The sequence below is a fragment of the Protomyctophum parallelum genome (assembly GCF_964188405.1).
Source record: "Protomyctophum parallelum genome assembly, chromosome: 3".
In the NCBI taxonomy this organism is placed as follows: Eukaryota; Metazoa; Chordata; class Actinopteri; order Myctophiformes; family Myctophidae; genus Protomyctophum; species Protomyctophum parallelum.
The window spans coordinates 13,668,736-13,683,455 of NC_139698.1; positions in this window are offsets into that span (position 1 = coordinate 13,668,736).

Consider the following 14,720-nt stretch of genomic DNA (forward strand, 5'->3'; position numbering starts at 1 on the left):
AAAGTGTTTTTTTCTTCTTCTTTTGCTTCACGTCCATGGCTGTCCTCTGTCCAACATATAAACTGGAGGTCCAAAACACTTTGGCGGCGTACGCAGCTGCTTTTATGGTGCCAACGAGGCCATTTTGAATTGTCTTGGGATTTGACAACTTATGCAACATCCTGTCCTCGACATCAGCGAGGAAATATTAACCTCAAGCATCTGTTTTATCCCTACAGTATGTGTTGAACTTGACACTGACTATACTTTGCGCTCACAGGCCCTGCAAACTGCAGTGTGTGTGTGAGAGAATATCATCAAACAAATCGTCTTAAGAATATTCTTTTTTATTTTCTTCACATTTTCTCTCTCCCCCAAAGTCGGTCATGTGCTCTCTTTCTTTCTCCTCACCCCATCTCACTTCCTCCCCCACCTCTATTTCTCCTGCAGGGAGGATGGAAACGTGAGTATCAGTTGAACTCTGATTAGGCAACAATGTTGAGATCATCTGGAGTGCTTTGGAGTGGTGCGGCTGAGGGAGGTTTAAGGGGAGGGGGGTATGGGGTTATTCTGGCTGTGCAGAATATGGAGGTGGACCCCAGGATGGGGGGTGCATGCGAATGGGGGCCTTCGCATGTCGAGGTGGAAGGATAGGGGGAAGAAGGGAGGCGCGGCCAAAGCAAACAGACGGAGCTCCGAGTTTCGTTCTGGCCCCCGATCACTGATTACTTCCAGCTATGTGTGAAAGAATGCTACTGTTGAGCGGCCAGCAGCAGCACACCCCACTGCACCCCCCAAATGTGAACCCCACACCCTCGCTCATGGACTGGCACACTCCCCCTGCCGCTCCTCTTCACCTCTCACTCGCTCTTTTCACGCCCCCACACCTCTTCTTTTCCTCGGTCTCTTCTCTCTCTCCCCTCTCTCACTCCCTTGCAAGACTTCTCTCGCTGTCATTTCTCTGTGTGTTGTTGAATGACTGCAGCAGAGCCCATGCGGGTGTGTGTGTGGGGCCTCCAGGCGTTTTGTGATTTAATGGTGGGGAATAGATGTATAGTTAATGAAAGGGCTTCCTTGCGGTCTGCTCCTCCCTATAGGTGAAATCAGGTGAGGAAGTGTGCATGTCAACAGCTCAAGAAATGACCCACCTTGTTATTTTCCAACAAGAAAATCGCGCTGGCTGCAACAGCACCCCTCCTCCTGTCAGTACTTGAATTCCCACAACCTCCTGTTTATTTCAATTCAGCAATTATTTTATTGCCGTTTTTACAGTTTGACTGCAATTCCCAGGATGCCTGGCTCTTCTGACTCGAGAGTGCTTTCTGGCGATTCACGGCTCAGTAGGCCAGAGTTAATGATTGTCAATTTAAACTCCTTGGCCTCTTATATCATCATTGCCTTTTGCATCTTTATTCCATGGCAGATTTCCCTTCACGTACCCCACCACCCCCGCCCGCCCCGCCCCAGTACCCACAGCACCCCCCAACCCATGTCCCACCCCACCCGAAGTGCGTCCCCTGTTGGTTCAGATGATAAATCTGCTCCACGGCGCATGTGTCAGGGGGAAGGAATGCTAATCTGGAAGAGTCGCGGACTGCAAAGTCGGAGCTTTTTTGGCTGCCAGTTTTCCACTGCGCTGTACTTTCCATGTGGAACTGCTCCAGAGTGGCCAGGCTGCAGAAGGAATTCCCGGCCGAGGGAACCGAGGTGTTGACAGATTCCAGATCGCTCAACTGGCCAATCGCCCCACAACCCCCCCCCCCCCCCCCCCCCCCACATTAAAGGTCAGAACTTGATTAGATGATTTCAATGGCAGATCTTTCGCTAATCTATTTAGATCGCCGTCGATGCTCTTTCAGCTTGATACAGAGGTCTTGAAACTGCTGATATATTGAATTATTGATGTCATGTCTTAAAATTAAAAATTACATCAGATTTTCACATTTGTAACGGGAACCGCATTCACGGAATGCTTGTGTTATTGAGCATACTACCTCATGGGAACATGTCCTTTCAACTCATTCCAGCTATATTCAATTTCTTTCTCATTCTTTCTTTTTTTTAAGAAGATTTTGTTTTAATTTTCAGCTCAGTCCAAGTGGCCGCAGTCTGTTAGATCTGGTCCTGCAGAGCTTTGACTCTTAACTAAGGGAAAGCGTGTCATATCTAGTTTTTATTATCATTTTAACAACCTGCTTTCCAGCAAACTGACATCCTGTCCCTGGCCCTCACTTTTCTACTGCTCACCCTGTCCACGTGCTCACTACATCCTCGGAGCTGTGAGAACATCATTTGGGAAAGGCAGATTTCTTTTAAAAACGTTTCACAGGTTTAGCTCCTACTTTGCTGCACGAGGGACCAAAGGGCCAGGCGTCCAGGAGAGGGACTCGCAGCGTCTGTTCGTCCTCCAGCAGCCTTGGACGCCTCTTTTACAAGCGGCTGAACCTAAGCCTGGACGGGTCTGCAAACCGGTCCCTGACTCTGGGCTTTGGACTGGGACGTCACTGAGGCTGCAGCCAGACGTGATCTCCATCACCAGAACAGGGAGAACATGGGTAGGTTTTTATTCCCCCAACCCCAGCTGTTTCCACGTGACACATGGTGAAGCCGCCCGCGCTGAACATGTTTTCTAGGGGCTCTGTGCTATAATATGTGCCATACCTGTTTCCGCTTCTGTGTCCAATTTACCATAGCTTCCCCGGAACCCCCCGGTAAACCACTGGACTTAGATGACCCAGTATAGAGCCCTGGGGAGTTTGGAGGGTTTAATCCGATACTGCACCAATCATGCAAAGCTAATTTAAAACTGCACCAGAACCGGAAATGGGTATACGCTTAAATGGGAAATCCGGGACTACATTTTATGAACACTATTTGTTTGTAGGTTTCCACTCTCCTCTGTAGCATGCACCAATATCCTGCTGAAAACACGGAATAGGCCTCTGTAGGACACCTATAAGGAACCACTCATGATCTGACTGAGTATAGTCTGCAGTATAATAACCCACGACCTGCAGACCTCCCTGAAGTTCAAAGCAGGCCCTTCTTATTTTTCACTTTTGGTCTATAATGTCTTCCAAAAGGCATCAATAGCGAGGCTTAGCGAGGCAGACGTGAAAACATTTTGCCTCCTACTTCACCCCCAGGGCCAATACACAAGCACCGTTAGGAGCCAACTACCTGGCTCTGCTCCAGCACTACGCCCCCCTTTCCTCCCCTTATATCCAGTCTCCATGCCATCTCCGGGGCGCTTTTCCAACCAAAGATCATTAAGATGTTGTTTTAGCTGAGCTCATCAAAATTGTTGTAATTCAATTTGTCTTTTCCTGTTGCTAAATGGGGGTGGGGAGGGGGGGCGTGGGGTTCACAGCCATTAACACAGCGTTAAGGCTTGATTCATACTTGGCTGGCGTGCACCGCAAAAATTGCAGATCTACAAGCTCACAGAGTATTCCGCTGTGGCGTGTTGCGAGCTTGTCAATCTGCTGCTGTTGGTGTGTGACGCCAGCGTGCAACTAGGTATAACGACGCTTTTACAAGGCCTTAAACTCCTGCTCAGTACATTATGCATAAAGTTACACCAAATAAACATGCGAAGGTTATGGTTTGGCAGCGGTAGCCGGCGTAACAGCAACAACACGATCCTCCAGAAGGTTTAGCCGGTTTACTATTTCAGAGAATCTCCATAAATGTGCCATCACACCTGGGTGTACATACTCCACTGTATTATGCACCCGCTTGAAGTTAATGGAGCCAGCCACACACTGTAGATTTTTAGTTTGCAGTGAAATAAGTGTTAGCTTCATGTCATTAAATTTTGCGCTCGAGTTTGTTTTGCTGACGTAAAAAAAAAGAGGAAAGAAAATCCATCCCCAGGATGAATATTTATACATATAAAATCTTTCCTGGCTATAGCATGTCGTATTTATAGAAATTGTTGAAATAAATGAGTCATTTCTGACTCTTTTGACGGTTAAATCTGTAAAAGTTGCCAGTTCTGGCCCTTCCTGCGTATCGGACAATAATTTGACAGTAGCAATGAAATGATGGCGGTGATGTCATTCTCGACTTTGCTCACTTTATATTCAGGCCTGTCTTCTCTGTCTCTGTTGACCTGGCAAGAGTTAGATCTTTTCAACGAGAGAATAAAAAAAATAAAACCCTGCGAAAAGAAAAATGAATATGTGAATTCCTTGCAGCAGATCAGAGTTTGGTCGGTCATGCAGGGGTGATGTCACCACTGGTGGTGCTGATGTCTGCCAGCATTAGTCATCCGGGTTTATTTTAGATGCCATGATGTCATCTTTGCCCTGCGAATCACGGTGACGTTGACCTTATGAGAGAGGAAGGACAGTGTCTATCAATGTGCTGGTGATGGTACTTGTTATTCCTTGTGTGTGTGTGTGGGGGGGGTATTCAGTGTGTGTCTATAGAAGCATGAGTAACATATTGTCTGTGTGCATGCACGGGCCAGTCGGACCTTGTTGCGAACAGTGTGACAGTGTGGTGTGTGTAGCGATAGGGTGAAGTGTATCGCCCACAGGTCTGTGTCCCACTCACAACAGGCTGCTGATAGGTTTTCCTGTGATTAGGAACGCAGCTGTTGGCGTCCGCCAGAGGAAGGAGGCCATGTTGACTCAGGGCCCTGTGGGGCCCGACGTGTTTTCTTTCGCTTGTTTTCAGGGGGCCGGCGGGCAGCTGGAGCAGCGAGGGTGACAGAAACTCACTCCGTTTTCTCGGGGCTGTCCGGTCCTTTATTCGAGCTGGTTTGTGTCATCCCTGCCAGAGAAAACCTTCCTGAAGCGCAGAGTGGGGGCCCCGAAACCAAGGATAAACACCGTCCCCTCCAATCACAATACGCCCCTCCCTCCCACTGCTTATTTTGCAGAGGGATCGAATTCAAATTTTGTCCTATTAACATTTCAAAGCATGATCAAATCACAAAATACCGTGAGCGGCCCAGCGCTCCCGCCCACCCGCCCAGCCGCCTCCTCCTCCTCCTCCTATAAGCGAAAATGGCTGCACCTTGTTTGAAAGTGAAACCGTGGAACCTGATCGCCGGAGGAAATCTAATTTCGTGTAGCTTTTTGTTCCCAATCTCCCCGCTCGTCTATTACCGTGATTCAATTTGGAGCTTTTCGGAGCGCCTTTGACATCACAGAGACACACTGCGAGTCCTCTGAAGTTTACACAACTGCCCGGAGTAGGCTCCATCTTAAATAGTGGGCCCTCATCCAACGTATATATTATTCTAACTTTCTTACTGCCACGAGACAGTGCCTCCTCTGTGCTTTAAGAGTCCATAGATGGCCCTCCCCATCTACGCTCGGCATTACTTTACTGCTGAAGCAGGGTATCTAATGGTGCCCAGGAAGCCCACGCTTATTTACTAATGAAAACAAACTTCTGCTTCCAGCTCTGTCGTATGTCTTGCACTTTTCAGTTACCCCATAAACACCCATTAATACGCTGCCCAGCTATATTTTCACTAAAGTGTCAACTCCCTATTCGTTGTTTCGTTCCCCCCCCCCCCCCCCCCTTTCTTTTTTTGCTGCCTCCTGCAGAAGTAAAACATAACCGAATTCATTAGTCCAACAGTTTTACGGCTCGCTGCATTACGGGTTTTTCAGACCAATACCGTCGCAAGGTCTCGGATTAAGTGTGTATAAACCCCTGGACGAGCGGTATGAAGTGTGCGTAATGGAGAGAGATGCCAACAAGTAAGACGTTGGCCGTCCAGGAGTCAGAAGTGTCCAGCGCCTGACACGCTACGCTGTGTTGCAGACACAGACTGTTCTCGTATTTGTCATGGCTTTTTAGCATGGTTGTCACTGGCCAGATCTACGCTGCTGCGTGGCGCTCGGTGCCAGATTCATAGGGGCGTTCAGGGGCCTGTTGTTCATGAGCTCAGTAATTGTTATAGCAGAGGGGTTTTGTTTTAAATATTTTTTAACATTTTATTTATAGTCTTATAGTGAAAACCTGACCTCTTATGTAATACATTCTTTATGGGGCACAGTCGCCTCACCCATTTGATTCTTTTTTTTTTTGGGTGGGGGGTTTAGGAACCGAAAAGCAATTTTTTTAATGTATTTCACGTGTTTAAAGATGATTACCAAAATCTCCTTTAATGCGGTGTAGCACGGGTGTGAGTTTCCTTTCTCTGCACTTCTCAGCTTGCAAATGAAACGGCTGTGTCTGTAAGTGCGCCATGGTAATGATATCTGCGGTGAGGTTTTTCAAAAGGATTGTCCAACAGTACAGGATTTTTCCGTATTTAGACCCATGGGTCGCTCTCACGCTATGAAGAACATAAGGGCCATTAGCATTGGCCCCCAGGTGTATGTGTGCTTAACCCATTTTGGACTGAGGTCGATAATAAAAAAAGGCATTTTTCTGAAAAACCCATGTTTCTATGTCAAGGACCCCCAGAATTATCTCTATTGGGCCACTGGCCACTGACCCCCATCTCAAAATATGTAGTTCCAGGGACCCCCCAGAAGCCAATATTTTAGTTAAAAAATGTATATATTCAAAGATTTGCACCACATTTTTACGATAAAAAAAAAATAGCAGCAATAGCTAAATTATAACATAATGTTTAATACACCAAAAGGGGTTCCCGCACAAAATGGCTTAAGAGAGAAAGAACAAAAAAAAGGCCTACCATGTGTACACACAGATGTCATGTCATATAACTCTAACTCCATGTAGTATATTTGTGAAAAGCAATGTGGGGACAGCTTGTCATGAGGTTCGTCACAGAAACCTCACAAGAGACGTGTCTCTTCTCCATTGGACCGGAGGACAACCTCTTATTTAGCGCTAATATAAGTCACCTCTGCTTATAGTTCTTAAATACAGAGTCGTATGAGAGAGTAGTCTGTGTGAGGTTCCCATCGAAAAACCCGCAAACCCTTAATCTGTAATCCGTCGCACGTCAGCCCTGCCAAGGCCCCTGGCGTACATATCGCAGACAAGCGTACATACATTCAGCCCCCCCTGCCTCCTGAAACCACCACAAACAAACCATCGCGCACTGATGGCATTCAAAGTACGCCACGTTGAATCAAACAATATTTGCCCTGAGGGCTAGACGTATAATTTCATTGTACCGCTATGGTCTTAAAGGGCGGGTGGCGGAGAGGGTGATGCCGTCAGTGAGTATACTGAACCCCCCCCCCCGACACAATCTCCACACTCGGTGTGTGTGTGTGTGTGTGTGTGTACGCGCGCACGTGCGTACACACATCTGTGTGTGTGTATGTGTAGTGTGTGTGTGTGAGAGAGAGTGTGTGTGAGATATGCCACACGTCTTTTGGCTCCACGGTCTGACATACTTAAGCCACAGCTCCGTCATCACTGCGAGTTATCAGGGCAGACTGTGTGTCTTTCGGGGTCTGTGGAGACACCAGAAATAACCGCTGATGCTCTCATACATCCTTCTGTAAATGTTGACAAATGAAGATACAAGGACTATTTTTTCTTTCGTTCTTTCTTCTTCTTCTTCAGACATGTTTGCCCGCGGCTTGTGTGGCGTGCGACGATCCTGTAACTTTTAGAAGGAGAAGGAGCACCAGTTTTCCCACTGTCTCGCCCCAGGCAGGCTAACTCACCGCCCTGAGGGCCAGTAGAGAGTTCAAGTCACCCACAGACGGCTGGAGAGACAGAGAGGGTGGGTGGGGGGGGGGGGGTGAATGAGTCTGACGCAGACGGACAGACAGGAAGACATAGTTGTTCCACTTCACCCTGTCATTTTCTTTGTCTCATTACCCTTTTGTCAGAAACCAAAAGCCTCCTCTTAATATGAGCATGTTTTCTTTTCCATGTTTGCCTTTGGAATTGCTTATTATTACCCCAAAATGGTAGCTGGGTGTGTGCGCTGTGCAAGATTCCCATCATCTGTGTAATTTAGTCCCCTGGCACTCACTAGCCATCCCTACCACTGTGACACGTCGAGAGGGAAGAGGGGGGGAGGTTTTGTTCTGTCTGGTTCACCAAAATAGAAGACTGGTGAATCAAATTGAAGACTTTCAGTCCACAAAAACGCCCCCGATGTCCTGCTGAAATCACCCCTTCAGCCCCCGCGGCCCGAGTGGGAAACAGTGGCTGGTGACGGACGGGGGCATCATGGCCAGGCTGGACACAAAGACAATTAGAAAGGCACATTTTAGACTGACTGACCAGAACCCGGAGCCTTTGTTGTGGGCCGGAATTGGGCAGAAACTGTGACGTCTGTTACGAGCAAACGAATGCCCCGCAGGCCGCAGCTATACATAGTCAAGATGCCCGACTTCACGTCAACAACTTCGGTACCACATCTGTGCGACTTGCCCTTTTTCTGCCTTTGTCCTGCGTCAGCTTGTCCCGCTAACGTGAACCAGGTGGCTCAAGCCTTATTTCTGTTCTACTACGAAAATCTAAAATTAGATCACTTCGTCTTTTCAGGAAAATGTTTTTTTTTTTCCCTTCTTGTTTACATTTGATTGGCCATTGAAAACGGTGACTTCACAACTGTAACTTGTTATGGGTTGCGTTTCTTCCCTCGCTTGTTTGTGTGGTCTTCAGTTTGGATTAGGGTGTATTTACATACACAGCCATGGCCATTTTTAGCTGCGTGCAACAGCTTTCCCACTCACACTAACCATGAGCCAGCGGACTCCATTAACTGACGTCAGCGTAGAGGGGCCCCACAGACATTTGTGGTGTGTGTGTGGGGGGTTGTATGTCTGTTTGTGACCACGTACATGCGCGCGCATGCGTGCGCGCGTGTGCGTGGGATGGGAGACAGGGTTTTCCTTCTGGAGTTCCTGTCTTACTCACTGCCTGGCTCACTGTGGCTAGGTCACCACTGAGTTCGACCAGAGGGTAGTAAATAGAAGGAGCCATATGACCCAGAAAGCACTTGGACATCAGTTCAATCACTTATCTCTACAATCCCAAGACTTGACGATGTTTCTCATGCATTCCCTATATAGCATAATGACCCCCTGTGAACCATCTGTAAGGCCCAGACAAATCAGACATATACGGCTTCTGGCATATATTTCTTACTGGTCATTTCCATCAAAATGTTGCAGTGCTAATAGCACATAGGGCACACTTACACTAAAGGTTACACAGAGGGGGAATTCCAGCTATAAGCTTATCAGTCAGAAATGTAAGTAAGACAGTAAGATATTATGGCTAAAAGGATAACACAAAAAGGTCCTGGGGACTTGTTTTCATTGTGGTCCTATGTATGTATTCAGTTAATCAACATAGCATAAAAATTAACACAATAATACGTGTCATCAACTAATAAGAAATATCATTACAATCCTCATAGGCTGACAGTGGCCTTGTGCTTAGTGTGTCCGCCCTGAAACTGGGAGGTCGGGGTTCGATCCCCGGCCGGGTCATACCAAAGACTGTAAAAATGGGACCCAATGCCTCCCTGCTTGGCACTCAGCATCAAAGGGTTGCATTGGGGGGGCAAATCTACTAATCAGAGCTGTAGCTCACCGCTCAAATGCAGAGAACAAATTTCACTGCGGTAACGTGTGTGACAAATCGTATGACTTTGACTTTGAGGCTGCTCACATTTGGGTTCACAATCCTGTGTCCAAGTCATAGACCGTGACATATGAGCAGTATGCGGAAGTGCCATTTACTCCTGTGCTGTGCTCTTGACGTCACTCACTTCACCTCTGCGTTTTCAACCCAGCTTCTACAGTTTCCGTTTCCGTGCTGCATTTCCGTTTTCCGGTCTGCGCTGGTATAGCTTCTGTTTCTCACGTCCACCATTAGGCACGCTGTGACTAATGGCGTCTTAAAACAGTATTTCTCTTCAGAAGCGTTTATATTGTCGACACAGCATAACTTCAGAAATGATCCCAGAATGTCCCTGTTGTGTTCAGTCACTGCGGATATCGCTCACATTACGACAAAACAGGAGCATTCAAAACGGTCTGCAGACTTTCTCCTTTTCTTTAGTTTATCTCTTTTGTTCAATCACCCGTTGGATTTTCTTGGATGTGCGTGCACCTCCTGACCTTACTTTACAACTAGAAAAAGTGCCCTTCTGGGCACAGGTCTCCACCAGGTTATCCACAGATCCGTGCAGTTAGAGGTAAAAACACTTTTCGGCCAGTTATAGCGCCACCTTGAGGCTGAGTTGAAATTGTTCATGTGGCATTTTGTCCTCGGCCTAGTGGGAATGTGGGTGCACAATTTAACGGAAATCACGCGATGTGTTCATGATTTGCAGCATTTTGTTTGAAACTGAGCACTCCTGTGAACTTTGGAAGCCAATCTTAACCAATCAGGATGGAGTGTGAGAAATCTGAAAGACCGGTTTGGTTGAATGGCTCTAGAGAGACTGTGTACCAATTTGCGTGATGTTTGGACAAAATCTGTAGGTGTGCTGTGCAAAAACCTGTTTTGCACAAAGCGGCCTCCTGGTGGCGCTATAACAGGCCGTTCTGGAAAGTTTGGGGCAGAGGTTCATCGTTGGCATCCAGGGAGTGTGTGTGCAACATTTGGCATCGACCGGGTTAACGGTGGGCGAGATTAGCTGCTCACGGACGGACGGACGGACACACACACACACACACGGACGGACACACGGACGGACGGAGTGCAAAACATACTCTCCCCCCATGCCTTCGGCCTGGTGGAGACAATTAATGCCATACTAATTACCCTGCATGTGTGTGATGTGTGGGCGGCTGCAACTAGATGTGAAGGGCAGCGTTATAGACCGATTCACAGAGGGTTTCCTGGGTGCGGCCATTACTGAGGGTGTACCATTGAGTACTGCAGCACTGATTAGCTACACCTGGCCTACGGAGCACCTGCTCCATGGATTACCCCTCAGTAATGGCCGCGCCCAGGGCACCCCTCTGTGAATCGGTCTATAGCGGGCCGAACCTCTAGTTATGTATAAAGGATGAAAAGGAAAAAAGGCAGGAGTGAATGACACCTCCTTACAAATGGGAATTTACATTTACCTTCCCTTGTGGTCTCCTGATTTTGATTGATTTTGATTTTATTTATTTTGAAAGTGACCATTGACTTTAATGGATGGTGTCAGGGCATTTCACATGTTGGTGGCAGAGCAGTAGAATGAGAATCTTCCCATGAGTGGAATTATCGCATTGCCGTTCTTCATATAGGCCTGTTATGTTTGGATTTGAGAACAGATTTATATGCTGCTGGGTTCAACGTCATAATACCCCTCAGGCCAGGTCATATCACCCCTCAGGCCAGGTCATATCACCCCTCAGGCCAACGTCATATCACCCCTCAGGCCAGGTCATATCACCCCTCAGGCCAGCGTTCACACCATTGACACACGATCTTACATTGTTATGAGGTACTAGGTAGGTAGAGCTGTCATCTTCACCCTTTACTTTTTACCTTGGCCATTCAAATAACACAGTTTCCTGTGCTAGTGGCGAAATGAAACTGTGCATATGAACTGCTTAATATGTATTAAATCCACTGAATAACCCATTTGAATAATGTCCCATGCTCAAGATACTTTCTTAAGATTTCTTTAAGGTTTCTTAAGAGTGAATGTGATGCACCGGCATGTATGATGCTATAACTTTCCATCTGTGGACCAAATTTGGAAGATGGAGGAAATCATTGTAAAAATGTAAATTCAGTGGCAGACTTACCTTACCCAATTAAATGTTCTGCTCTGCTTTTGGTCACCAAATATTCGCAAATTGACTTATTGGCAATCACTGGGGAGTGTCACGGGGAAACCCGTACCCTGCCTATATACAAAGACACAAACTGCTTTCTATAACGTGCAAAGACTATTTTAAAATTGTGTGGTGGAATTGAAATGTTCACTGATTGGTTAGTTGTCTTTCCTGCACTGCTGGTGGCATTTCCCTTGATGAGGAAGTGGCCAAGTGCTATGCAGGAGAGGGGTGTTTCTCCTTATGCTTTGATTAAAAGTATGAGTTTTCATTACTTGTTTAATTGTAACACATTATTGAGAATGTTTAGGTTACTGTTTATTCAAGGTGTTGTTGATGTAAGTATTTATATTAGTGAAGTATTTGAGAAGAAATGTGCTAATTGAGTCTGTGCCCAGTGGTAGGATCCACTCCTATTTAAAGGAGGCTGCAGGGAAAGGCTAGTTAGTTAGAAGTGAGCAATGACACAGGTAACATCCCTGAGGGAGAGCTACAGGGCCTTGTGTAATCAGGGTACAGCCTGAAGAGAGCTCTTATCCAGTTGGCTTTTGTTCGTAGTGTTTGCTCATGTGTTTATTTCATTTTTCAGTATTATTGTTATTTTCCTGTTTTCACACTGGAATCTGTACTGGACTTTGGTGGAGGAGTTTGGGGGAAAATAAAAGCCCTTAACTACCATTTCTGACTGTTCTTGGAGCCTTGGCCGTTCGGGCAACTTCACAGGGAGGTTACGGTGTAAGTTGTCGTTCAGTCATGTTCCTCATCTTCCCCAATGGCCCTACTCGCCAACTCCCTACAATAAAGCCTTCCAGATTTACAGTACTGTACATGTAGACCTGTGGTTGCGGTGTCTGTGCTGTCTACCCTTTTTTTAGAGATTTTTAGAGACCTCTTCTAAGCTTCTCAGAACTATCCTCATATTTGCTTGTTGAAAGAAACGGAAGTGAGTTGTTTTGTTACTTTCAAGTTAGACACCTTGCCTCCCTATTTCTTTCCATGTTACCCTTCCCTCCCCACTGACCAGGCATGGGATGACCTTCTGACCCTAGAATCCTATCATCATATCCAAGATATGTGATCATCTCAAGGCATCTCTATTGCCAAAACCAGAATTGCTTGGGAGCAGAAGCTGGCAGATCTTACAATTATGGGGTGGGGTGAATCTCTGTATAGAATGTGTTCAAGCTCACACAGTTAACTTTTTAAAATCCTTATCTATCTCTAACTATTGAAATCCCAAATTAGATATATATTTTTCTTATATGGAAATATAATAAGGGTCCATCTATTTATCTGTGGCTTAGGGATGTAAAAGTTTTTTAAGTTTATAAAATATAAGATTCTCAGGGAAATGGAGCTCTGCTAACAATTCTTCTATATACTGTATGATATCGTTTCATATAGTTTACTATACTCCCTGACTAATTACCCCCTTCCCAACTTCACTCCTCTATTTATTTGTATTTTATTGTTTATAATTTACCGGTATGTCTTTTTTATTCTACTAGTTATTTGTAAAATATTAAATATTTATAGTTTCATACACACTATAATCACTAGTAGCATTGTTATGTTCGATACAGAGACAATGTTTTGGCGTTCATGTTGTCCGGAAAATGCTTGTCATAACAAAAAAATGGGAAATGCTTGTAATTTTATACGTACGTGTTTATTTTTGTAATCCCTAATAAAACTCTCTTTTCTTTTTTGGCTTTGTCTTGTTTTGTTTTTAAGTTACTGCAGAGGTCCAGCCACGTTCCCATTGAACTCTGCAGAGTGAAACAGATGGACCACCCGCTGTCGTGCTCCTCTCAGCGTGAGTGTGGATGTGTGTCTATTTGTTATGTGTGCAGAAATGTGTGCCAAGGGGACGAGCGCACCGCCCTGGCTGGGCTTGGCGAGACGGGTCAGCAGTGTTTAAACAATGGCCGGATGAGAAGAACCAGAGCATGGTAGCAGGGTATAGCGGCAGAGGCGAGGTGGAGTTGAGGGCCTCGTCCACATTTAAAAACTGACTCACTTAGTGCCTCCCAGACATAAGGGGTGAATCATTCGTGTGTGTGTGTGTGTGTGTGTGTGTGTGTGTGGGGGGGGGGGGGGGGGTCAGTAATTATGGTTCCCTGACACACATTTAGGTTGTTTTCTCGCATCACAGCAGCCTTGTTTTGGTTGGGTGAAAAACAAACCTTTTTATAATGTAATATATGCACGTACGTATGTATGTTTATATTTCTGCCATGGCTCGCAAGGGTCTCAATTAACCACCGCAGGATTAAACTCCACGTGGATCTTAATATATGCCAGCTCGACCACCAACAATCTCATTAGTGGTATTTTTTTTGTTTGTCTGTTGCCATGCGCATGACGGAGCCACATACACTACACTCATAGTACAGGACTGACAGCACACACACACACACACACACACACACACACACACACACACACACACACACACACACACACACACACTTATACATACAGAGACAGGGTTGAGTGCAGATGAAAACAAATATTCGTTTTATCTGTGGAATTCACTGTTAACCTCCAAGCCTCCCAATGCAAACTGGTTGTGATAGGAGTCAGTGGGAGGGGAATAAAGCGTGGGCTGAAAACATGCTGAAGCAATAATAATCTCTAATGTGTTCCATCTCCCATAAAGAACTGTACCTGGTGCCACTCTGGCTGCCCCCCCCCCTACACACACACACACACACACACACACACACACACACACACACACACATACAATCACAACGCACTCCAGTGATCACAATCAGTATATACACAGCGCTGTCTCTTTACACCACACATAGACATTTACGGTAAGTTGCTGGAAAACTCTGAAATCTTGCTAACGTTCACTTAACAAAAAAGCATGTGAAAAGAAAGCCAAACGCCAGGCGATGTATTGTAGGCCTAAAGGCACAAACACTGCCACACACATACACCGTATTAACTCTTTGTTTGCCAACTACATGAATATCTGTACCCCCCGCCTATGGGACGTTATATGCCAGCTAAGTAACCACCCCCCTTTCACCATAT